The sequence below is a fragment of the Lycorma delicatula genome, chromosome 5, assembly GCF_047948215.1.
Source record: "Lycorma delicatula isolate Av1 chromosome 5, ASM4794821v1, whole genome shotgun sequence".
In the NCBI taxonomy this organism is placed as follows: domain Eukaryota; kingdom Metazoa; phylum Arthropoda; class Insecta; order Hemiptera; family Fulgoridae; genus Lycorma; species Lycorma delicatula.
Genome location: NC_134459.1, coordinates 157,172,919 through 157,200,506, shown reverse-complemented (window position 1 = coordinate 157,200,506; position 27,588 = coordinate 157,172,919). Strand labels below are relative to the sequence as shown.

The 27,588-nt window shown below is 29.3% G+C and overlaps 1 long non-coding RNA gene across 1 annotated transcript in view; it reads left to right on the top strand.

Moving 5' to 3' along the window:
- Positions 1–7,170: 7,170 nt before the first annotated feature.
- Positions 7,171–27,588, top strand: part of LOC142325519 (uncharacterized) — a 37,609-nt gene continuing 17,191 nt past the window's right edge. Inside the window, exon 1 of the long non-coding RNA XR_012756558.1 lies at positions 7,171–7,266. This is a non-coding gene — a long non-coding RNA (uncharacterized LOC142325519). The remainder of the gene's footprint in view (positions 7,267–27,588) is intronic.

Here is a 27,588-nt window from a genome sequence, read left to right as displayed (position 1 = left end):
CGTCGGGGGTACAACAATTGAGGTTAGATATGTTGCTTGATAAACATAATGTGTCTACAGAGAATACAACAAAAGATTTACTATTAGAAATATAGTAACACGAACCAAATCATATACAAATAATTATTAAAAATTAAATATAAAATTAATACCATTGATTCAACTTTAGAAAAATAAAATGTTCAATGTAGTAAAAGTTTACAAGAAGCTTCTTATTAATATTTAAGGATAAATTACTATAACTGATCGTTTTTATTAAAACCTTTAATCCACCGTTACATGAAATGATGTAACATTAATGTTGTCAAAATTAATACTGTCTTAAACAAAAAAAAAAAAAATCTTTCAATTTTTTACATAAAGAAATCTGATCATAAGGTTTTATATTCTTTTTTTATAACTAATAAATTGAAAATTTTACTCACTTATGCCATTGAGATGTTGATACTGTTATTGTTAAACTGATCATCTTCACTTGACCTTGTTCAAATTACATTTTTCATCTTTTTTTTGTTATACATTCATCATCACATGGAAATTTTCTAAGTATTATTTTAGTTTTCTTGATCCAACATTAATTTTTAAATATACAAATATTTTTGTGCCTGAAAAAACCATGAAACAAATTAAAATAATATTAGTATTAAAATTATAAAATAAATTAACAAACTAATAATATATTAAGTCTTCTGGAATCAAATTATTCATTTCTTCTCTTCAGCACACCATAGTTTTTATCCCTGATTAGTTTAACAATCTGAAACAAAATTATTAAAAATATAAAATCAATTCGTAAAAACACAGTAACATGTATGTAAAATATATTGCATAATAAAATTTAAAAAAAAATAGGAAAACTACCCATACCTTTACCTGGCTTACGAGCATTCACTTTAATTTTAAATATAAGTAACAAAAATTTTTTCAATTATATCGGAGTTCAAAATAGGGAGATTTGATGTTTCGTTTATGAAACGCGCGGGCGATAAACATAATTAATTTTAACTTAAATAACATAATGCACTTGTAAAAAAACTAAACACATATAACACTACTTAACACAATGACGAACATACTAAACAAAAATAATTCTAATGAAACACAAAAACACTACAAAAAACATACAACACATAACATAAAATACATTTAAAATCCACTGAGGGTCTTAAGGGGAATTAGTGTATGGAACGTGAACGCGACTTAAAAAAGTACAAGTCAAAACCTAAAACACAAAATACACCTGTAATAAACGCAACATGCAAAAACATAATTAAAAACATTTACAACATACGCAGAGACTTACTTTTGAGGCGGGTATTTCGGGACGTGAACGCGAATTAGCATAACCAATTCCAAAGTAAAATGCATAATGATACAGTAATAAACATAATTAAAAAACAATTACAACCGTTTTAGGGGCAGCGAGATGATGGGTTATGGAATGGGAACGCGACTGAACATATCTCTAACTTATAATACTTAATGACCCAGTTAACATGAAGGAAATTTACAAACTACTGAGATGATTACCTGGGAAATGCGATTTTTTCCAATGTTCTAACACGCTAAATTACTCCACTATGCACATGCATCCAATAAAGAATACATAATTACCTGAAGAAGAAACTAATCTTACTAAAAATGGAGAACCTTTTGCAATGTAATACCATCCTCCTTTCAATTTGCATTATCAATTTCATTGTTGTCATATTAATGCTGTTCACTCTAAACCTACTTATCAAATCGTTGTCGTACCTGCAACAAATGATACGAGATGCTTCTTCACTCGCTTGTCGCGAAATATTGTTAAAGTTTCATAATAAAATTTTAAAAGATTTTTATAGTTATTAATTTTTGCAATGAACCCATAATCGATTGTATTTATTTTAATCCCTTACTTACGGGCAGTCATAGATTTTCGTTGCGAATGGCACAATGGAAAATGTAAGTAAAAACGGCGACGCGAGTCCGAAACGTTTAGGAACCATTGCTTTTGACTTCTTTGAATGAATAACAAGACAGTGTGCTTTGATCATAAATTATTTTACAGTATCAAACGATCAAGAACAGGAATGAAATTTTATTGCATGGAAGCACAGAATAAATTGTAGATGTAGGTGTTATCCTGACCATAAAACACAGACATTGATTTCAATAGCCAGTCAATGAAGTGAATAATATTTTTTTTAAATCACATTTTACAAACAAAAATTAAAAAATGATTTATTTTCACACTGTTAATGTCAAATACAGAATACCATGATGAATGAATCCCTTGTATAGGGGACTGTATAAAGTTTTCTTAAGAAATTTTCTGCAAAGCCCATACTTTTTTCCCTAACTTAATTTTAAAATATGCAAATTAAACATTCATAACAAGAAGGAGGGAAATTAATTTTTTTTTTTCTTGATATACTTCAATAAAAATCAGTTATGTTTTCACGTATCCAGTGGTTAATATATAAAACGTTCTCCTCAGATTAGAAATCTTTAATGTAATACTAACAAAAAAACTCTTGCAACAGAATGCAAACCGTAACCGACTACGTGAAAGAGATAATTTAGTGACTTTGTTAAATAAATGATAACTTACCAGATTAATATATTAGCTGGTGGATAGAAGCTCACACAAATGGTCCAGTGGTTACAACAATTGAGGTTAGATATGTTTTTTGATAAACATAATGTGTCTACAGAGAATACAACAAAAGAATAGTAACACGAACCAAATCATATACAAATAATTATTAAAAATTAAATATAAAATTAATACCATTGATTCAACTTTAGAAAAATAAAATGTTCAATGTAGTAAAAGTTTACAAGAAGCTTCTTATTAATATTTAAGGATAAATTACTATAATTGATCGTTTTTATTAAAACCTCTAATGCACCGTTACATGAAATGATGTAACATTAATGTTGTCAAAATTAATACTGTCTTAAACAAAAAAAATCCTTCAATTTTTTACATAAAGAAATCTGATCATATGGTTTTATATTCTTTTTTTATAATCTAATAAATTGAAAATATTACTCACTTATGTCATTTAGATGTTGATACTGTTATTGTTAAACTGATCATCTTCACTTGACCTTGTTGAAATTAAGTTTTTCATCTATTTTGTTATACATTCGTCATCACATGGAAATTTTCTAAGTATTATTTTATGTTTCATGTTCCAACATTAATTTTTAGTTATACAAATATTTTTATGCCTGAAAAAACCATGAAACAAGTTGAAAAAATATTAGTATAAAAATTGTAAAATAAATTAACAAAACTAATAATATATCAAGTCTTCTGGAATCAAATTATTCATTTCTTCTCTTCATCACACTATAGTTTTTATTTTTTTTGCAAAAAAAAGAATTAAACGGTATATTTAATCACAATAATAGACAACTTTATTTATCTCCAGCACTGCCATTTTTTGTTTTAAAATGTACTGCCGCAGAACTTTGTCATGGATTTATACTTTTAAGGGATATAATTGGTTAAGGATTTGTTCTTTCACATGGCAAAATGTTGAGTTATAATGAAGTCAATTAAATTTAATGGCAACATGTTTATCAAATTTATTACAATAGAGTAGTAGATATTATTATTGTCACAAGTTATACTATGAAAATATGGTACTCGTATCAATATATTAAACAGGGAGTTGCTAATCAAAAATAAATTTATATTTTTATATTTCAACATTTCCAGTCATTCTTGAAGCTTTCAAATATAGCTTCATGCATCGCCACCCAAATCGTTTCAATGTTCTCCTCAAATAACAATGTCTACAATATATTTTAAGAACAAATGAATTTTTATTATAATATATTTTATCTACATAAGCTAAAGTAAGAAAACTGTAATACTATAAGAAGGAAGAATATTCCCTTCTTAAAATTAATAGGCGAGCAAAGATATAGGGCAATATAATATTTCCCGGACAGTCAGTTTACTGGGTTAGAACAGTTGTAGCTCAATGTTATTATTTAAATATCTAGAAAAAAGATAAAACCCATATACTCTGTGATAAGAATGAAACAGAAATGATAATGTAGTAATAAAATGGCATGAAACAGAACAAGATTTTGAAAAAATAATAAAATTTTATTAAATTTACACTCAGAACAATAAACAAACCAACATGATGTAAACAGGTTAAACATTTTTCGAAAATGCTTTCCTAAAGATTTGGAACTGATTGATTCCACAACATAAATACATTAAATTGACTGTTAAAAAAGAATGAAAGGTATAACTTCTGAGCTACAACAGTAGGCTGAAGGCGATTCACAATGAAAAGTAACATAAATTAAAGCACAATTTAATTATGAAATTATGAAGACAAAAAAATTATTAACAGTAGCAAAAATATTTTTATAATAATATTAGTAGATATAATTCATTCACCGTATCAGAATAGAAGTGAACAAAAGAATATTGTTGCATTGGGGGTTGATAACACCAGTAATATTGAAATATATTGGTAGATTAAACGAGTACTTGGGCAATATATTTGAAAGAATTACTGGCCTGTAATACGATGTAACACATTCAATAATAGGAACTGGTTCAAAACAGTTTCAAATATCATGTAATTATTCTGAAATAAATACAACCATTTACTTTGTACAATAAGGGTAATAATTTGTACAAATAAGAGATATTTGTATAAGAGATGTTCATAGGAGAATTCTCAGAAGAATCTAAAATTAAAACAGGAGTAAAGCAAAGGGATAGTTTATCACCAATTCTTTTTAACTTTGTCTTAGAAAAAGTAAGAGAATGGGAGAAGAAGGTGAAAAAAATTGGAATACATCATGAAATAAAACTAGGTCTGAAATTGAAAATTATTTGAATTAACTGCCAAACCTTTGCTAATGACACTGCAATTTTCTCAAAAAATCTCTCACAGTAGCAGAACAACAAACCACATAAAAGAAATCGCAGAAAAAGTAGAGCTAAAAATTTTGTTCAATAAGGCGGAATTCATGACCAATTCATGACAAAGATTCAATTCAAAATATGGAAAATCAACAAAGTTAATAAATTTAAATATTTCTAAGAAATAATCTAAATTAATGGTTTAGATAAAGAAATCAGTCAGTTAACAACAAGATAATCTTGTTCTTCCAATTTACATTAAAGGATTTTACTATGAGCACCTTGAAAAAAGAAAAATGTGATCCAAATAAGGGAAAAAAGAAAACGTTCCTCAAACTGTTTCTCATATAATTAATTTATCATAACCTCAAACAATCAGATTTTAGTTAATTCTTTGAATACTTTGTTGATCAGCAAATAAATTCACCAATAGTTATGCTTAAACTTAATGATTTGATTTAGATATTATTGTAACATTAATGTACATTAATACTGCCAACTTATAGCATATTATTCTATTGTTTTCACTCCATCATTTTTATTAAACATTATCTAATATTTAAACTTTTAACTAAACAGCTACTTAAAAAATTCCAGTAATAACTGGTTTTAACTTTAAGCCAATGTATTTTGATTAAATACATAGAATAATTTATTTTTTTATTTTTTTTGAGGAAAGAAACAGTCATTACTCCAAAAAAAATTCTCAAGCTATAGATGCACATCAAAGTTTCAAGCAGCAGTTTATTCACAACAGCCTTGATATGAAAGCTGTCAATGCAAATTGGTTCATTACATTAACTGAAATAGTCTGTGTATGCAGTAATCCTTGGTGCATGCTTTTTTTTAATTTCAACATTAATTAATCTTTCTACACACACCCTTTTTCAGTATATGCCATAATCCCTAATGCATACATTTTACTATTATCGGTTAGTTATTTAATAAATAAATTGATAAACGTTTTACTAATAAATTAGATTGTATGGCTATTTTTCAATAGACTTTTCTTTCTTTTTCCTGTTTACCCTCCGGTAACTACCATTTAGATAATTCTTCAGAGGATGAATGAGGATGATATGTATGAGTGTAAATGAAGTTCGACCATTCCTGAGATGTGTGGTTAATTGAAACCCAACTACCAAAGAACACCGGTATCCACGATCTAGTATTCAAATCCGTGTAAAAATAACTGGCATTTTACAATAGACTATATTGCATAATCTTCACCTAATTTATACTGTAGCAAATTTCAACCGATTGCATCATCTTTTTTTTTAAATTGTGAGAATTCATTTTATTTTTTTAGAATATCAATCATAGTATCTAAACAACAAAAGCAGTATATTTAACAAATTAAAAAATGATTAGAAATTTCAGTTTATAAAAACTAAAATGTGGCCATGAATGCATGGACAAACCATGCATTTTTATAAACCATTTTTTATAAAAATAATGTCAAATTTTAAAAATGAGAAAATTATATTAAAGTATAAATGTCATAGCAATAAATATTATATTAAATACACAATTTAAATGATTTACCTATTTCAGAAAAATAAATTTTCTAATTTTTTATCATTACTACACAGGCACAGCACGTGGCTTTATAATTAATAATCAGTAACCGGTCAAAACTGAATATTAATTTGTATAATTAATTTAAATACTTACAAATTATTATTCCTCGAATAAATATGCCGCTTTTCAATAAAATTACCCAATTTTACCTTAAAATAGGAAATTAACAATTTAAGCTAATACAAAACGATCTGATCTGTTCACTTACATGGTATAATATGAACAAGTTACAACAGGTTTGTGCGTCGACAAACGATTTGAGTCGCGTAATAATCGTCCGCGGTCAACTATTTTTGTTTACTACATTAATTTTTTAGAAATACGTTTATAACTCTTAAATAAATAATATTTTTAAATACAACTAAATAATATATATTAATTAATGTCTTAATTATAATTAGTTAGTAGATTTATTTGTTTATTTATTCACACAAACAGGTACTATTTTAAATATCAATCTATCAAAATTTAAGTTGAAATAATAGAAACAGCTGTTTTTTTCATCAGTTTTACTTAACGTTTACAATTATTTAGTTTTACTTAACGTGTACAATTATTTGTAATATTAATTTTTTTTACAATAGAAAATTTAATAAATAAAATTAAAAATATAAATAGCAAACAATATTAAATAAAAATATTTTTAAAATATACATCTTTCGAAGAAATACCGTAATCAGTTTAGCCTGATAACCTACTACGGTCATATGTTTCATGCTTTTTAATTTACTTCAGGCAGTTAGTCTACGTATTGTACACAATAAAGGTAAACTAACATCTAAAGAACTATCTACATAAAGGTATTAAATTCTTATTGTGTTATTTTAAATTAATTAATTAGACCTAATTATACTAAAAATTAATTAAATTTCAAATATTATTTTCAGTTTTAATGTAGTGTGGTTATATTAATTTTTTTCTTCAATTGTGGGTAATGACTCGTGACAATGTTAAAAAATCTGCTGAAAAATTAATTTTATATTGTAGTTGATACACACAACCAAAAAATTATTGAATCGGGGATTTAAAGGGGTTATAATCCACTTTTTTGGAATGAATGTAGTATGTGGTTTCCAGTGAGACAGAATTTTAGAAACGTCTCGTAGAAACTGTTCCGAAATCGACGACTTTTTCCACTTGCCTTGATTTTTTTTTTTTAATCGATTATCGTAGAATTTTATATTAAAAATAAATCTTTACATCGTATCCTCTTTACCGATTTTTTTCGCAATTTTCTTTTTTATAAAAAATATTTAGCTTTTGAATATAACACCATCTGATTTCAACATTTGTGTTTTATCATAAACATAAGTATTCTCTTATATAATAAAAAATTGGTTATTATTTTTTTAATTTATTTGTAAAGTTATTAAATAATTTTGATCTGTTAATATTATGCAACCTAGTCTATTTTCACATTTAATTAATATAACCTCCAATGTCATTTTTATTGAAAATAAAGAGAGAGAGAGTTTGAGAGGGGGTTCGGTAACCTAGTTGAATTTTCATTTTTTTTTTTTTTAATCTACGTATGTGTTATATACATTATTTTTTTGTTTAGCTTATTGTATTTCAAATTTTTCAATACAAGCCGGTTTTGGTTATTTAACTCATGTAGGATGTTTGTATATTTTTTAACTTTATCATTCTAATACAATATTTTTTATTAAAATGGGAATGCAAGATACTCTCATTTTTACTTTTCGTACGAAGTAAAGGCAGTATTGTGATCATAGAAAATTTCAGATTTCAACGGAAGTATCCATTTTGACCATCCCTGAATCTATTTTGACTAATTTCAGCGTGACGTCCGTACGTACGTATGTATCACGTATAACTCAAAAACGATTACCTGTAGGATGTCGAAATTTTGGATTTAAAACTGTTATAACGTCTAGTTGTGCACCTCCCCTTTTGACTCCAATCGACTGGACCAAAAGTGTCCAAAAAAGCCCAAAATCCAAAAAATCTGGATTTTTAATTTTTTCTTAATTGCAGTAACAAGCTCTCATTGAGAGCTATTGAACGATATGTAATAAGTGGTACTTATATTCGTTGGTTTCATAGTTATAGCCTAATGAAATTAATGAAATATTTGATATTACAGGGGGAAGGCACATCCGTTCAAATCCGACTTAATCTCCTTTTTTAATTTAACGGTGCGTCCTAGAGATTTTTAAAGGCTTAACCAAAGAGTACTTTGCGATCACCCGGAACGATAGGTCCCCTAGTCCCATGCATCTAGGTCCAACCGTTCTCGAGATTCTAGCGCGAGCGAAACGGAATTCCGGCTACCAAAATAATTCTCAGTGAATCCACTCTTTCATCAATCATTAGCTTTATATAATTAAAAATTTTTAAAAATGAAATTATTAAATTAAATAATCTGCAATCTTTAACTGATTACTATTGTTTTTACACAGTGCCCGTCCAGGGAGAGTATGTAACTATATCGTATATTAATAAACAATACACAGTTGTATTAGGCTTAAAATTTTCTTCTGCTTCAACTTTAATTTTTAAATCTATTACACCCATCTTTACTGATTCATATTGCCGCAAGCAATCTATCACATATAAAGGCTATTTGTTTTTATAATCGGTAAATGATGATGATGATGTATCCAATTTTTATAGGATACTTTTTTGAAAATTAATAAACAAACCTATATATTACTTTTGATTCCCTTGTAAATCTTCATACGGATATTTATTTGAATTTATCATTACATAATATTTTTTACATTACTAGAATCAAATTCTGACGTATGCTTCAGTGTTATCTTTCCAATCGGTTTGAAAACCTATAATAACATAGCGCGGTTTATCTATTTGAGACAAAGTTGTCACGTTCCATATAAAAGAATTCGTTTGAGGAACCGCTGTATTTTCATGAAAATCCCACGCTCTGAACTTCGTACATACATCTTTATTTTGATCTTTTATCTTAGCTAATTCCAATTCATATCCAGGCGCGCCTTTTAAATTTGGAACAACCCGTACGACGTCTGTTAATTCTATCTTAGATTTATGATCGGGAACCGTAGCGCATATCGCGTTTAAATCACTATCAAATCGCCTCAACACTAATTCCTGTCAATTGTTTATGATTATTTTTTTATAATCTTGGGAAAAACCTAACAACATTGATAACAGTATGCATTAATTAAAAGTACCATTCTCATTTAAATCGACTTTATTTTTTTCACTGATCCATCCGGCTATTTCGGCCGATGGTAGTAGAGAGTTTGTCACTGAAACAGCGTTTTTCATAACCGTGGTCACGCCTAAATTTTTTACCGACGCTATTTCTTGCCCGTTGATAAGATATCGTACATCCTGGAATAAAGAGGCAACAGCAAAATTAACTAATTCTGAAGTATTATATATATTACATAATTATAATATTATATATATATATATATATATATATATACATATATATATAATAATAATAAAGCCTGTTCATAAAGTATGCTTTTCAATAGTTAAACATGAAAAAATGGAATTTAGCAAATGCTCCTACCCAAATTTGCATGAGATTTGCATCTCATGCAAATCTGCATGAGCTGCAGATTTTTCTGCATGAGATCACCAGGCTTCCCGCATTCAGGACCCCCACCAGGAAACAACTTAGGACTTATAAAAAGAAAGGGTAAGATTGTGAAATATGATTTTGAAGAGCATTAAAAAACAAAATTCTGACTTTATAAACATCTCGCTATGACTTCTCTAACCTAAATGGCGGCTGTATAAAATTTTTTACAGCTGGTTTTGAAGGTGGTCTACGGTAGAACCCAAGTAGTAGTTGCATTAAAAAATGATTAAAATCATTCAGTGAATTTTATTTTTTTTAATGTTTTACTGTTGAGCAGTTATTTAAGAGGTATGGGCCACTTTTGAAACTAATTTAAAAAGAAAAAAAATGAAATTGTCGCAGTTGGAAAGGTTGTTATAGCCTGAAGTTTTTTCATCAAATTTTATTTAATGTCCTTTAAAATAATGCATCACAATCCTACTCTTTCTATTTAATTTTTTTATTTCCTGCGGAGATCCTGGTTGCTGAGGATGGGATAGTCTCAAGCCAAAAATATCTGTTTTTGAGGTAGGAAAATTTTCTAAATTACACTTTTCTATGTTTAATGATTGAAAAGATGTCTTAGGATTCCTAAATTTTATTAATATATGTGTATACAGTGCGTATGAACCCTCATTGAAAAGAACCCTCCCAGTAAAATATTTTTTGTGAGGTTTCTTACCTCACTCGAAATTGGTTATCTGAGAATTGTTCCAAAGACCTCATTTTATTTATAATTACTATTTTCATGTAGTTACCTTAATATTATGTCACGTATATATATTTCAAATAATTAATATGGATTTTAGTCACATAAGTTTTTTTTTTATTTTGTGATGCTGCTCTGATCAAGAGTTCACCACGATTTCCCTTGTCCCATCTGGATAAATACTGGGGCATATCCTTCCTTTTATTTTTTAAGTACCATATCTACACATTCCTGACATGACTATGTAATATATTATTATTTACCTATTAGATTAGAAGATATATTTATATTTTACTGTTTATAATTTATAATTTTTTCTTGTTTAATATGGTTTTTAATTTGAGTTAAATTAAAAAACAGCCAATTAGGATATTTCTATGTATTTTTTTAAAAAACGGATTTTTTTAATAAATTGATCGGTTGTACAGAAAAGTTTGTAAAATAAAATAAAACCCTAAAATACCATCAATTTTTTATTTTTGGTTTAAAAGCAAGAAATTTATGAACGATTCATTTACACATACCATAATAACTATTCTTCGAAATTAAATTTAAATCAGATTTGTTTTCAACAATAAGTTTTGATGTAGAAAGCATATTTAATTATAAAATGATTAAATATTTAACGAATAACGCCGGACAATTAATTTCATTAAGCTATAAAATTGTCATTAAATATCTTGTTATTAGATTAATCACCCCCCTTAGAAAACGGTGTATTATATAAGAAAAAAGGTACATTCAGAAGCGGATGGATGACACGAAGTCGTCAGGGTAGACGAAATGCCCTTGAAATATGATGATGGTGGGGGACAGATGTGTAGGTGGAAGTGAGCAGGCGTGTAGCGCTAACAGCAGGGGCTTGTCCGGGGGCAGGTAGAGAAGCGTTGCTTTAGTCGCGGGGAGGCTGAGCTGGATTGCGTGATCGAACTAGCATGAAGGAACGCAAACAAGAAGATATTTCGCTCGCCACAAATATCGTATCTGCTAATACAATTAGTAGTGTGGTATCTTCAACCGGTCAGTTTATAAAATCGTGTTATTTTATGTATTAAAAAGGTCTTTACATATATAATTTTTTTTAAATTTCCCCCAAAAAAATTATTTGTACATATGCGCGCGCACCCACCCACATATACGTAGATGTTTATAATTTTATAAAATTGAATGAATGATTGTAAACATTTAAAAAACATACCTGTACGATTAAAATTCATTTCATAAACATAAATGTTTACGTAATACTTTACAAACTTTTCTTAATTTTTAATTTTACATTACTAAAAATATTTTTTTAGTTTTTCTTACAATCAGTTGGTACTCGGTTCGATTCCCAACAAAAGTAGATCAAAAAATATTATAAATAAATGTTATGAACGAATTAATTAGTTATTGAATTTTAAGTAATTTATTTAATTACTGGAAAAGGTTGATACTCGTATTTAAAATTTTTCCTTCTGAAAATTAGTAATATATATTTTTAAAGATTTCAAATCTTTAAATTTTTAAAGATCTGAAATTTGTTTTTAAACGTATTAAATGTTCCGACATGTTGAAATTCATTCCTTGGTTAAACCTTGAATCATTAATCTGAAAAAATCCGATTTCTTTGACTATTCTTAAAATTACCTGGGTATAGTTCACTTGATATAACAAATAAGGTAATATACCGAATGTCCTAGGTTTCATTATCAATTTGGTTTTGATAATTTTTCATCATTTACTATTTTATCACATCTCAATTACAAGTTAATAATTGGATTCATTCATTAAAGGGAAAAAACTCGAAAATTATCAATTTTTAAATAAAAGCTAAAGATAGGAAATATATACATCGAACATATACGGATTTTAACATGGAAAATAGAATAAATGAAATGATAGATATAAAGATGCCAAACTCTTTCCGGGAATTGAACTCGTGATCAGCTGATTTAGAAGCCAACTCCACTGAATGCCCCCTACTTAAACTTTTGTCAAGGTCAACTGTAAAAAAAAAGCGAATATTATTTATTTCTGTACTTCATTATCCGTTAAGCCGGTAAACTTGATCGGCGAAAAGTTACGCAATTTATTTTTGAAAAACTTTCTGGCTGATTCAATCATTTTAAGCCCTATTTTTTTTTTTTTTTTTTTTTTTATGATTAATTCATCGTATATCCTTGAAAAGCATGAAATGGGAATTTTGTAGCGTATGAATAATCCATGTCTAACCGTTTCGAACCCGGGACCCCCGGATGAAAGGCCGAGATGCTACCATTCCGCTGTGGAGGTATTTTATCTTATGATAAAATAATTAAAAAATGTTCGATTAGCCTGCTTCAGTGTTTTACGATAATAACACCATTTATCGTAATAAATTTTAATGTTATTGATTTAATTTTTTTTATTATTAATTATAAAATTACTTATTTGATTATATTTAAATCTTTTAATTTTAATTTTTAAAGCTAGGATGCTCAACAAAATAAAAGAATGATAAACATTTTTAATATTAGTATTACAATTTCGAAATACAATTTTTCGATTTTTTTAAATTTTGGGGCTCATGTATCAAGGTGCTTTTTTAATGATTAAAATATTCACTAAAATCTCTTACATTTTTATTATTATTATTTTTTTTTAATTAGAAAGCTCCACATTAGGGGAGGGGTATTAAGTTATTTTAGTAACTACTGTTTAACAAATTACGTTTTGAGCATTAAAAATGAGAAATTGTGAGAAAAAAGTTTTTTCTTGCATGGTGACTTACGTACTCAAGGGAAAACATTCAGGTAAAATTGTTAAGAAAATAATCAATCCCAAAGTGTAAAAGTGTGAATAAAATTTTAAAAAAATAATTTAAATAATTTTTAAAAATACAAAGAGTCAGCCATAATTCTAAACAAAGTTTTAATTTTCTAAGAAGGGTGAAAATTTCTGGTTAATTTTTTTTTTTTTCAAGAAATACTAAAGAGTGAGGGCTATTAAACAATTAATATTTTTACATTCAAAATGAAACGGGTAACTTGCGAGAAGGATTTAAATAAATTTTTAACAATTAAAAAACGTGTTTTTTTTACCACAAAGGCTAATCGAACATTTTTTAATTATTTTATCATAAGATAAAATACCTCCACAGCGGAATGGTAGCATCTCGGCCTTTCATCCGGGGGTCCCGGGTTCGAAACGGTTAGACATGGATTATTCATACGCTACAAAATTCCCATTTCATGCTTTTCAAGGATATATGATGAATTAATCATAAAAAAATAAAATAAAAAAAATAGGGCTTAAAATGATTGAATCAGCCAGAAAGTTTTTCAAAAATAAATTGCGTAACTTTTCGCCGATCAAGTTTGCCGGCTTAACGGATAATGAAGTACAGAAATAAATAATATTCGCTTTTTTTTTTACAGTTGACCTTGACAAAAGTTTAAGTAGGGGGCATTCAGTGGAGTTGGCTTCTAAATCAGCTGATCACGAGTTCAATTCCCGGAAAGAGTTTGGCATCTTTATATCTATAATTTCATTTATTCTATTTTCCATGTTAAAATCCGTATATCTTCGATGTATATATTTCCTATCTTTAGCTTTTATTTTTGCTGAAGTGTCCCAGTAAAAATTTGAAATTTTATTTTTGTCAAAATACTCATCCCTTTTTCGAGTATTTGCAAAAATTTAATACATCCGTTTCCTCCGAAGGTAGTACCTCTACCAAGTTTGGAGAAAATTGGTCCAGAGTTATAAGAACAAATACAGGCCAACATACACACGCACAAACGTCCGCCTGATGAAAATAATTTTTTTTTATTTGGAAGTTCAAACTTTTTTTAGGTTTTTTTTTAACGATCTATATACTTTCCCGTTATAGCTACTGTAGCAGTATTATCACTGTAGCCGAGAAAGTAACAAAGTTATCAATGAAAAAATCATAGATTTCGCAGTTATTTAAAAAAAAACTGGTGAAAATAAATTTGTTAAAGCCTAATCCATTTTCATAGTATTTTTTGTGCGTAAATGTGTTTTATCTTGTAATTTAGATCCATGTACTTAATCATAGTGTAGCATCAAAATGGCCAATACCCTTTATTCATGTGGATCCTTTCAAAAAATGTACTGAAGTCTAAGTACATTTTTATATTAAAAATATTTTTACTACCTAGCTGAATTAATTGCAATTTTTTTTTCGGCTATATGTTCGATTTACAAAAAGGAAACTTATAAAACAATAAAAAAACAATAATTTAGTTTTAATTATTATTAATTAGTAAAGATCTTTTACTGATTATGAATGAAAGTCCACTTAAAACCATGACCTCGTTTATATTAAACTTCGGACCTTTAATTATTAAATATCAAGTCATTATTCTCAAATCATTTAAATATAAAGTGATGGGTTGACATTAGTGTAGCTACCCTATCCTATTTATATTGCATTATAATCTTATATAATATTAAATTTAAACATTTTTTTTCATATTACAATTTATTATAAGCGTGTCAATACACATTATTTGTATTTTTTTTACAAATTTTGTTTTTATAAGATAGGCATTATTAATATTATTACGTTCTATTAAATGAAATGTTTTATCTCTTTAATTTTTAAATAGATAATTTAATTTTTAAATAGCAAATGTAATATTATATTTTATTACTTTAGATCGGAACACTCGTTTATAATTCTGTTTTGTAATATGTCGACATTAGAAAATAAACAACAAATATGTATATGTAAACTTCTACCACGGGATTATTTTTTTCTGTTTATCCTCCGGAACTACCGTAAGGTATTACTTCAGGGGATGAATGAGGATGATATGTATGAATGTAAATGTAGTGTTGTCTTGTACAGTCTCAGGTCGACCATTCATGAAGTGTGTGGTTAATTGAATTCCAACCATCAAAGAATACTATTGTCCACTATCTAATATTCAAATTCGTACAAAAGTTATTCTTGCCTTTGCTAGGATTTGAACCTTAGAATTCTGGACTTCGAAATCAGCTGATTTCCAATGAGTTAACCGCTAGACCAACCCGGTGGGTTTAACAATTAAGCCTGCTATTCTTCAAGATCTGCGAAATCGAATTTTACAGCAGTGAACTCAATAACCAGGGACCAGTTACCAATAAAAATAATTTGGGACCAATTAAAATAATAAACTGTTATTTATAAACCTCGATTTTTACATCCTTGTACGAAGTAAAGGAAGTATTGTGATCGCGTAAAATTTCGGTTTTCAGATTTCAACGGAAATTTCCATTTGATCATCCCTGAATCTATTTTGACTATTTTCGGCGTGACGTCTATACGTACGTTATGTGTGTATGTATCTCGTATAACTCAAAAACGATTAGACGTATAATGCTTAAATTTTGGATTTAGGACTGTTGAAATATATAATTATACGCATGCACCTTCCTTATTGATTGTAATCGACTTGATTAAGTGTCCAAAAAAGCTCAAAATCCATATGGAAGTTTTCTTAACTGCAGTAATAAGCCCTCATTGAGAGCTTTTCAGCGATATATAAGTGGTATTTATTTTCATTGGTTTTGAATTATAGCTACAATAAAATTTTAATTAATGAAATATTTGGTTCTTACAAGGGGAAGATACATCGGTTTGAATCTGACTTCATTTCCTTTTTTTTAATGGAAATTACTTAAAATTTCATTTCACTAACAGATTTTTTTTCAAACTTTTTTTTATTGTTATTATTGAATTATTATTTATTGTAAAACGTTTTTTACAATCAGAGGTTAATAATAATTATTAATAAAACAACATAATTAAATTTAAAAAAGTTGAAAAAAAAGATTTCACCTGTGCTAAGGAGGGGATAAAAAAAATATTCATCTTAAAGTTAAGAAAAACTTCAAATTTACTTAATACAATGGTTGCACGTGAAAAAAAGTTTTACATGTTTAGCACAAGCCCTATCTTATAATTCCAGCAATAATTTGGTCATCCCTTGCCGTAAGGGTTGGCATGTCAAAAATTGTTCCAAACAAAAGTTTTAGGTAATGTTTAAAGGACTATCGACCACTTTAAACTGATTGGATATTGTACCTATTAAGGTAGGATTTTGTTTTCGAAACCCCATTTTTTCCACCCTCCTGAGCCAATGGTTGGTGGTATAAAAAAACTTTACTTGCATAATTTTTACTTAAAGTTATAGCGATATTTTGTTTTTTCGAAAAAGCCTCCTCGTGGTCCGATTTTGCCCATTAACGAACTCGACCGAGATTTTGGGTCGTTATATTTTATGAATCGATTTGAAAGTGGTTGGCACAAAATTACGGCAGTTATTATGTCCACTAGAAATTGAAATATATATATATATGAGTGTATAAACTTTTGAGATGATGGTGGTTTTTGGGTCTGGGGGATGTAAAATGCGAAGATATGTCGAAATTTTTCGGAAGGCGAATCATGGTACCTGTTACAATAGGTAGTTTTCTTATGAAATAAATCTACCTAAAATATTACGACCTAGAGATATTGTCTTAAACGATTTGTGATCTATTTTTTGAAACAGGGATAAAACCAAACCAACGAACGAGTTTTTTTTAAAAACTCGTTCGTTGGTTTGGTTTAAACTCATAAACTCATTCAGGAGTTATCCTAAACAAGCAAATATTAATTTTATGTTAATTTTTAATAGCAGTCTTTATTTATTAACTCCTTGAACTAACGTGTAGTTCATTTATTTGAAATAACTGTAGCTTTTAAATGATAAAAAAATATTTTCGTAAAAATTTTTTTAATTTTAAGTATTTTTATGAAATAAATGTTTAGAAATAAAACTAAAATCGACAAAGCCTTCTGAGTTGTTCGTTTCCAATAAACTGGAATTACACCTTAAATAGTATTCTCTTTTGAAGTACTTTGTTGTTCGCAGGATTCAAAGGAAAAAAGATATCCTGTAATTTTTTATTGAAATCTTTTCTGTTATTGAAAAGTTATCAATGGACAAATAAACATATAAGCGTAAAATTCTGTGATGATCAAGTTATAGAAATATCAATTCTCTTCTTTATTTTAGAAAAAACCATTTGATGTTTTTGTGAAAGAAGCGTTGGTTTTTTTTTAACATTAAAAATCCAGCAAACAGATCTTTAGAAATCATTTTAAAAAAAGCTCATATCATTCAGGGAAAATCTAGATAAGTTTTTTTACTTAGAAAAATCGTTATTAATTAATGTGTTTTAAATTTTACCTTTATATTTTTTATAAAGTGTGTGTCACATTAAGTGTAAATGGTTTGAATCATTTCTTTAAGAAAAATAAATTACGGATTTTTTAAAATTAAAATTTGTTGAAATCACTATGATTCAAACAATATCTTTGTCCTTTTACAGTTCAAGGGAAACAGTTTTAACTGAACTGAATTCCGCTGCAAGTAAAATACAAGTTAATAAATTATTCAACTAGGCTTTATTTGAACGAAAAAACTGCCGTTAATTCACGCACCTTTTAATTCATAATTTTTTTTTAAAAATCTGTTCATCTCGCGTTTCAGTTACTTTATTTCAGTTTCAAATTGTTACCAAATTCGTGTTACACGGAATTACAGCCCAAAATTTATTACAAAATGCTTATCATACTCCTGTATGCGCTTCTTTTGTAAAAAAAAAGGTCACGAACATTTTAAAAATCATTTAATGAGACCGATACTTTGTAAAGAAACACAGCGTGTATTAAAAATAATGAACGATTTCAAACAGATATATTTCTTAATAATAAATGTATTACATTCACAAGACTAATTATATACTATTAAAAAATGATGCCTCGAAAAACAACCTGAAAATCCTCCATAATCGACTTTGTGGAGTTCTCTTTCTTGTTAAAAAATACCATCTCAGGTCTCTTATGGCTTTCCGCGTGTTCTTTAATAGTTCGGCGCTTCCGCTCCGCCCTAGTAGGAGCCGAAACAGCCTCTTTCATTACAACTTCATTTACCTCATTTGGCTTACAAGCACAAACACCTTTCAACTAAAGCAGAGAAGACTGCCTTAAATTCCATGAGTTTAACTACTACCTTTTTAGGTTCCCCCGTTAGAAGTGCTTCGGGTATATTCAAGAAATACAGAAGTTACTGCAGCTGTGATTCTGGTTTTCAGCTTATGCAAATCAGAAGGTAATAGTGACATTTTTTCACATATTCCCATAAGAAAATGTTACAAGGTGTAATGTCTGGAGATCTCGGGGGTCAGGAGCGTAGTGTTAACTTTTGGGCTTCCATACGCCCTCTCCTGCATCGAGGCAATGTTTCATTTAGAAACCGACGAACTTGGTCGTGCCAATGTGATGGGGCCCCCATCTTGATGAAAAATGAATTATTCAAAGTCTTCATTTAGTCGGAAAAAGCCAGTCATCCAGTCCTGCAGCATCTCAAGATAAAAATGCTTTGTTACCGAATTTCCTTAAAAAAATAAAGGGCCATAAAGTTTTGTAAAAAAAACGCAAAAAAAAAAAATTATTTTTGCTGAATCTCGCTCCGGTGTACAATCTTTTGCAACCTAAAAAAAAAATGATAATCGAAAAATTGTTTTGCACATAATATTACATTTTTATTCAGGATTCTTAAACTCAATCCTTCATGAATACATCATTCTTATTTATTTAATTAAATGAATTTTTTTTAATAAAACGATTTTGAAAGGTGTCAAAAACCCCTATTTTAAAGATTATAGAAGTAGCGTCGCCACCTCTCTTTCAAGTTGTCATAATTGCTAGAGGGGGTGCCAGTTACTCCCCTCGATCTGCTTCATTAGCCAGCAACCTGATCGACTCAAACTTAATCAACAATCAAAAATCAATCGGATCGATAGCTACATTTTATCGATTCAGTTCCATTCCTCAAGATGTTCCCTTCGTATCTCCAACAACTTTGATAATAACAATGGAATATTGTATTTTTACCCGACTTACTTCGCCGTGTAAAATTTCACCATTATATGACATCTGGAAATGAGTTTAATTAAGGTTGTAAGATTTGAGGACACGGTTGAACCATTTTTAAGTTACAAAAAGCAAGTAAAATGAGTATCCTATGGAATCAGACTTCAAAAATGTAGTTGTTGAGCAAGGGGGTTAAGCAGGACCAAAACTCTTCTACTAAAAATCTACTTTTTTTTATAAATTATAATCTGAATACAGTATAATTTTGATATTAATATCGTTCAAGGGAGGAACAACTGAAGCCCCACCGTTTGTATTAAAACTTGATTTTGTTTCTCAATTATATTTTTGATGGTCCATAATTTTTATGGTAAAAGTCTCATCAAATCGGTTGTCAAATTGTTATACTGTACATTTTGATCATTTTAATTTTCTAAATATTGCATACTTGAATTATTAATATTTAACAATTATACTGGCGTATTTGAAAATTCTGTCAAGGGTAAAGCCGAGAAAGTTATTTGCTGGCTTTTTATTATTGGAAATAATAAATAGAAAAGTAGAAATATAGAAATAAATAGAAAATAAATAATAAATAAAAAAGTCAGGAACACCGTTAAAATTTATCTTTTCCCCGTTGTTCAATTGTTTATATATATTAAATATATGAAATAATATATTAATTTTTTATGTATCTTTTTTTAATCGTTGTTAATTGTTATGTCGAATGTAATATATAATATAGCAGATATTTAAAAACATAATTATTGATTGTAAAGCTGATTAGAAGTAAACTTTATTGATTATTTATTTTATCCATTTTTGCTTACATGTTTTAAATTTTTTATTCTGTCGGTAAAGCAATTTTTACGATTTTTATGTACTACCGTTTTAGCGGGAGTTGCCTCAAAATTCTATAAAAAAACTTATACATACTCGTATATGCATACAAAAAACTGCAGAAGCATTAGTATTTAATATACATAACCTTATTACAAATATCACTACGTATATATTATCATAAAATTTTATTACACATTTATGATTCTATGAAACATGAAAATTCAATAAAATCTCATTCTATGAAATACGTATGCTGAATATTACTTTATTATTTTTTTTACAACGCCTACCTCAATGGCGGAGTTGTAACATATCTGCCTTTCATCTGGAAGATTTATTGGTTTGAATGCCGGTCAGACTTGGCATTTATTATACGCTAAAAATTTATATAACATTAAGAAACTGTAATTGGGCATCAGCCTACTGTTTCAAAAGCAAATAAATATATTATTAATATCTGTGGTTACAAAAAAAGAAATTTGTATGTAGTAAAATACCTGACTGATTTACAGTTTTTATGAAGCGATTGTAATATTTATATTCTGAAATTTTAGTACTGTATTATATAATCTACAAAATATACTTTCAAATATAATGTGTTCCAGGTAAAACACAGTTGAAAGGTTTAATTAAGGGTAAATAAGGTTAATTAAGGTTTAATTAATGGCATTTTCTTAAGAATGATCGAGTTTAGTTTGAAAAACTCTTTCCTTTTTCCTGTTTAGCCTCCTGTAATTACCGCTCAGATATTACTTCAGAGGATGAATGATATATGTGAGTGTAAATGAAGTGTAGTCTTTGTACAGTCTCAGTTCGACCATTCCTGAGATTTGTGGTTAATTGAAACCCAACCACCAAAGAAACCTGGTATTCACGATATGATATTCAAATTCGTATAAAAATAACTGGCTTTAATATGATTTGAACGCTGGAACTCTCGACTTTCAAATCAGCTGAATTAGGAAGACGCGTTCACCACTAAACCAACCCAGTGGATAGTCTGAAAAAGTCTGATCGGCTTATTTTGCACATTATTAAATGATTTTTTTACCGACGTTTCGAAGAAAAGTACGGTATTAATTTCGGTCATACGGTGGGATTGGGGATGAAATTGATTTTTTTTTAAACGAGAAGTACGAAAATACCATTCACTTAAAACTTATATAGGGAGTCCCACGAAGAAACTGAGAAAGTTTCAGGACATGTTCTACTAATAAAAATAATGAAAAACGTTCTATAAACATAGGTCTGTAAAAACTTTGTTTTAGAAACACGACTAGAGAAAGACGTCATTTTCAACGTGTTTGTTTTCTGCTGAACGCCAAGTAAATCATCGTGTTAATAATGATGAATATCATGCGATTCAGAAAAAATTCAACTATGTACTAGTACAAGTTGAATTTCATGTCACACTTGTTTGTATCCTTTCCGCCTACATAAGGTTAAAATTTTGCGACCAACGGATTACCCCCAGCGGTTAAACTTCCTGACATTGGCTTCTAGACGACGATGATGAGGTAAATTCAATTTTAATTACTGATGAAGCCACTTTTAAGAGAAACGGAGTCTTCAATTCTAAAAACAGTCATTTATTGAGTGAAGACAAGCCACATGGTACTGTAGAAAAACTAGTTTCCAATATATATTTCACATTAATGTTTGGTGTGGCATTATTTATGATAAAATTCTGGGACCGCTTGTTTTCAATGAAAACCTTACAGGAGATGCAAAGGTTCATTTCTTGAAAAATAATTTGCCGGATTGTACGTGGCGGACTAATCGATTGGCCATCACGATCATCTGACTTAACGTCACTAACAACAAGTTAATACTAAACAAGTTACCCTCCACCGCCCTCTCCGTTCCGAACCCTTAAGGGCTTTACCGGAGGTCATCTTTGAAACCTCGGCTTTAGTCATATTCCAGTCCGCCTCGGCTAGGATGCCACCGATGTGAATGCCACGAGTGACATTCCCATTGGTGTACTACTATTTAATGAAATCAAAACAAAACACATCTCACCGAGTCTTAAGCAAAATTGAAAATACCTAACTAAACAAATGAATTGAACTACAAAAATACAGATGATGATATAACACCGAGAAAATTTTGAATTATTTCCTGTTAATATCATTCATGTTTGTTTTCTGGAAGAACAACGGGCCATACAGTTTTTGTTTGCTTAGGGCACAAAAAACATTGGTCTTAGAGCTATCACGATTTGTTGCAAAGTTTTACTACCCCACATTCGGCAGTTATGGATGTTCACCTTCCCATTAATGTCAAATGTTGACTCATGGCTAAAAATTACATTGTTTGAAAATGTATCATTGTCTGCAATTCTATCCATCATTTCGACACAAAACTGCTGCTGAGCAATTTTGTCGTCATCTGTAATGTGTTGAACCACGGTTAGTTTATGTGGCTTTAAATGCAATGGTTTTCCTAATACGCACCAAACAGTCGTTTGTGAAATGCCACTCTCACCTGACAGAGGTCGAGTTGATTTCTTCGGACTACGTTTAAATCTTTCTTTGAGTTGTACCACAGCAACTTCAGGGACGCGTGGGTGTCCTGGTGATTTTGTAAGTTTGACAGAACAACCTGTCTCAACGTAGATTTGGAGCCAAGAGTAAATTGTATGCCTTCTGGGAGGCTGCCTACCGTAGTCGCTACGAAAATTACGTTGAACTGCAGTTGCTGACTGCAAATCGTGAAACAAAATACACAGCAACCACGATCCGGACCAGTAAATGTATCCATTTTTAACAAGACTGTAACAGCACTAGTGGCCGAATTCGGTACTAATGAAAAAAGGATTTGATGAAATGAGACCTCAACCGAATCTGTATGTTATCTAAATAAATTTTTATATGCTTTTAAATTTGTGAAGATCTTTTTGAATCGCCCATTATTTGACAATTTTGATTTAATTTTCTTTTACTTTCCCGGCGAATATAGCTAGAATATTAAAAGAAAAAATATAGTGACCATATTTTGCAAATCTTTAATTTTTAGGGTCTGACTAGTACATCTAGACCAAAAAAATAATTATGTATGAATATATATGTTGCACTCTTTAAATGAGGTGGTCTTGTACAGACTCGGGCCAACCGTGGTTAATTGATGTGTGGTTAATTGAAACCCAACCCCCAAATTACATCAGCATCCACTGTCTAGTATTCAAATCCGAATAAAAGCTACCTTTATTAGGATAAACTACCTTTAATAAACTACCTAAAAAACTACCTTTATTAGGATTTACACTTGAAAACCCTCGACTTAGAAATTAGCTGATTTACAATGACAAGAAGATATTACTTTGCAATAATTCAACTTGTATTAATTAACAACAATGGAAGCTATTAATTTCTCATTAGGAAGTGGGATAGATGAAGACAAAGATGACATCAAAATCAAGTGCAAAAATAAGATAATTATCCAAACCCAACAGAGAGCCCTAACACCTATAAAACAATATAAATACTTATCTAAATCCTGTCACAGATTTGGAACACAAGTTACATTACAGATAAATGATTTATTTTAGTTAGTTTAAATATACCTTGTATTAAACTGCAGATAATTAGTTGAACAATCCTGGAAAAAATCTCAAACTTATTGACTCATTTTTTCTTAAGTAATACCTTGATTATTTATAGAATTGTTGTATATGCAGAATTTTCTGACAGAAAAATAAACCTTCACACACATCCCACTAGAGGGTTAAACTAGGAAATTAACCTTTTTATAAATTTTGAGTATTAAAATTACAAATTTATAATTATATTCTTATTTTTCATCTTCTAACGAGGAAAATGAACCTTAAAGAACTTTTACAGAATCATAAAAATCATAAATGATAGGGAGTTGGAATTAACAATAAGTTTTTAACAGGTAAGAACTGGATCCGTATCAGAAAATCTGCTAATGAAAGTCTGAAAAAAGTGATACGGTAAGAGAATAATCATAAAAATTTAGTAGCAAATATAAAGAGCATTCTATAATGTAAAATACATAATTTATAACTTACCCACACATAAATCTATATTAGGGGTTCATAACTAATATTACTTAGAAAATAATAATGTTAGATTTTTAAAAAAACACACAGATATTAAATATTAAAATGTTACAAAATTACGTTAAGTATAAAAAAAAACTTTTAAATACATCTATTTCGTTCCTAATGACGTATTTATAACTTTTTTTTTTTAATAGAAAGTAGCAAACTTTTATATAAATGTAATTTTCCTTTATAATGTAACTAATTTCCTTTCTAAAAATAATATTTATTTAAAAAGCAGTAGCAGGCACCTATGGAAACGCTAAAACTTTTTAACTGTAAAAGACAAAATACTGTATATAACAGTATAAAAGGCTTTGAAAGGGTACAGTAGTTTTATATTAATTTACTTCTTTTAATATTTAAATTTCAGAAAATAAATAAATTTTTATTAACTTAGAAAAAAAATAATTTAAGTTTATATTTTAAGAACATAAGACAGCTTTTGAAACAAAATTCATGTTTATAGACATCAATATCATTAAAATTCTATTTAGAATCTTGATAATTCAATGTTATTTGAATTGAATGGTGATAAAAAATTAAATTCAGTCCTCAATGGAAGAGTGATAACATCTGTTATAATCTGGAAGGTTTTAAGTTCGAGCCCCCGTCAAGCACACCATTTTTTCAAATACTACAAAATATTCATACCGTGTTTCAAGGTACAAACTTTTAAGATTATGTGGTGAATTGTCATCTTATAAAGATTTATCCTCAAATGAACCTGGGCTGGGTAAATTCTATATAAGTTTTTCCATGGTTTAACTTATTTTATCGTGAGAAATGTAGTCGATAATGGAAACTGAAAAGATAATAACGTTTTGTAGTCCCCCGTTCGGATCTCCGGGTGGGGACTACTAAGGAAGGGGTCACCAGAAAATTAAAAAATAACATTCTACGAGTCGGAGCGTGGAATGTTAGAAGCTTGAAAAAGGTTGGTAGGCTAGAAAATTTAAAAAGGGAAATGAGTAGGACAAATGTGGATATAGTAGGAATTAGTGAGGTTCGGTGGGAAGAGGAAGGCAACTTTTGGTCAGGTGATTTTAGAGTAATTAACTCAGCGTCAAATAATGGGCAGGCAGGAGTAGGTTTCGTGATGAACAAGAAGATAGGGAGGAGAGTGGAGTATTTCAAAACGCATAGCGATAGAATCATTGTAATAAGGATAAAATCAAAACCTAAACCAACAACGATTGTTAACGTCTATATGCCTACAAGCGCCCATGATGATGATGAGGTAGAGTGTGTATACGAAGAGATTGATGAAGCAATTAAACACGTAAAAGGAGATGAAAATTTAATAATAGTTGGAGATTGGAATGCAAGCATTGGAAAAGGCAAGGAAGGAAATATAGTGGGTGAATACGGGCTGGGCAAAAGGAATGAAAGAGGGGACCGACTTATAGAATTTTGCACGAAGTATAATTTAGTAATTGCCAACACCCAATTTAAAAATCATAATAGAAGAATATACACTTGGAAAAAGCCAGGCGATACTGCAAGGTATCAGATAGATTATATCATGGTTAAGCAAAGATTTAGTAATCAACTCGTTGACTGCAAAACTTACCCTGGAGCAGACATTGATAGCGACCATAATTTGGTGATAATGAAATGTAGATTGGGGTTTAAAAACCTGAAGAAAAGGTGTCAGATGAATCGGTGGAATTTAGAAAAGCTTGAGGAAGAGGAGGTAAAGAAGATTTTTGAGGAGGACATCGCAAGAGGTCTGAGTAAAAAAGATAAGGTAGAAAATGTAGAAGAAGAATGGGAGAATGTTAAAAAGGAAATTCTTAAATCAGCAGAAGCAAACTTAGGCGGAATAAAGAGAACCAGTAGAAAACCTTGGGTTTCAGACGATATATTGCAGCTGATGGATGAACGTAGAAAATATAAGAATGCTAGTGATGAAGAAAGTAAAAGGAACTATCGGAAATTAAGAAATGCTATAAACAGGAAGTGCAAACTGGTGAAAGAAGAGTGGATTAAAGAAAAGTGTTCAGAAGTGGAAAGAGAAATGAACATTGGTAAAATAGACGGAGCATACAGGAAAGTTAAGGAAAATTTTGGGGTACATAAATTAAAATCTAATAATGTGTTAAACAAAGATGGTACACCAATATATAATACGAAAGGTAAAGTCGATAGATGGGTGGAATATATTGAAGAGTTATACGGAGGAAATGAATTAGAAAATGGTGTTATAGAGGAAGAAGAGGAAGTTGAGGAGGATGAAATGGGAGAAGCAATACTGAGATCTGAATTTAAGAGAGCATTAAAAGATTTAAATGGCAGAAAGGCTCCTGGAATAGACGGAATACCTGTAGAATTACTGCGCAGTGCAGGTGAGGAAGCGATCGATAGATTATACAAACTGGTGTGTAATATTTATGAAAATGGGGAATTTCCATCAGACTTCAAAAAAAGTGTTATAGTTATGATACCAAAGAAAGCAGGGGCAGATAAATGTGAAGAATACAGAACAATTAGTTTAACTAGTCATGCATCAAAAATCTTAACTAGAATTTTATACAGAAGAATTGAGAGGAGAGTGGAAGAAGTGTTAGGAGAAGACCAATTTGGTTTCAGGAAAAGTGTAGGGACAAGGGAAGCAATTTTAGGCCTCAGATTAATAGTAGAAGGAAGATTAAAGAAAAACAAACCAACATACTTGGCGTTTATAGACCTAGAAAAGGCTTTCGATAACGTAGACTGGAATAAAATGTTCAGCATTTTAAAAAAATTAGGGTTCAAATACAGAGATAGAAGAACAATTGCTAACATGTACAGGAACCAAACAGCAACAATAACAATTGAAGAACATAAGAAAGAAGCCCTAATAAGAAAGGGAGTCCGACAAGGATGTTCCCTATCTCCGTTACTTTTTAATCTTTACATGGAACTAGCAGTTAATGATGTTAAAGAACAATTTAGATTCGGAGTAACAGTACAAGGTGAAAAGATAAAGATGCTACGATTTGCTGATGATATAGTAATTCTAGCCGAGAGTAAAAAGGATTTAGAAGAAACA